The 678-nt window shown below is 43.7% G+C and overlaps 1 long non-coding RNA gene across 1 annotated transcript in view; it reads left to right on the top strand.

The window, feature by feature from the left end:
- Nucleotides 1-128: 128 nt before the first annotated feature.
- The window catches only part of LOC118477231, a 110738-nt gene continuing 110188 nt past the window's right edge, over nt 129-678 (top strand). Inside the window, exon 1 of the long non-coding RNA XR_004858230.1 lies at nt 129-227. This is a non-coding gene — a long non-coding RNA (uncharacterized LOC118477231). The remainder of the gene's footprint in view (nt 228-678) is intronic.

Below are 678 nucleotides of genomic sequence, written 5' to 3'. Positions count from 1 at the left end.
GAAGGGAGGTTGCTATAGCAACATAAAGGAAGCGAGAGCGTGAAAGCGCGAGAGTCGTGTCACCTGTAGGAAGGTGAGAATTTGCTGAACGCATGCGGGATACACCAAGTGATGTTTCTGAGGCGAAATAGGCGATCTCGTTGAGAGTTCCAAATCCACAACTAGTTAGTAGCTGGCGAACAACGCAGAGTTTGTGACGGAAGCGTACTCGCTACCGACGGTACCAGGTGAGTGTTGGTATGATTAGCAGTCTATTGATCAGCGACCTAGCAGTGAATAGAGTGAGTAACGTTTCTTTCCATCCTCCATCGCGCCAGCTTTTATTCGTACCCGTGGGTTTCGTCTTGATCTCGTACCTAATAATTGGTAATTTCACTCCTGATGGATGTGTGGGTTTTCTATGCATGTTTTCTTTCGTCGAGATTCTTCGTCGTTTGACATGTACTATCGTATTTATAGATAAAACACGCTTCTTCTGTAGCTCTCTCTGAAAACGTGCTCAAAAGGCTTCGAAACATAACAAGAAAGAAACCTGATAGTGAAAGCAGTTTTCAAGAAGTGAAACACATTTTCGTGTTTTCTTTTTGAAGACTTGGATTTTGATCAGTCGGTGGTACTCACCACATTTCGTCTTGAATGTATTCGATAATCTCTCACTCTCTCTCTCTCTCTCTCTCT

This window comes from Aplysia californica, unplaced genomic scaffold, assembly GCF_000002075.1.
Source record: "Aplysia californica isolate F4 #8 unplaced genomic scaffold, AplCal3.0 scaffold00045, whole genome shotgun sequence".
Taxonomy (NCBI): Eukaryota; Metazoa; Mollusca; class Gastropoda; order Aplysiida; family Aplysiidae; genus Aplysia; species Aplysia californica.
Note: the sequence above shows the minus strand (reverse complement) of the source record. Positions and strands in the feature narration are given on the sequence as shown.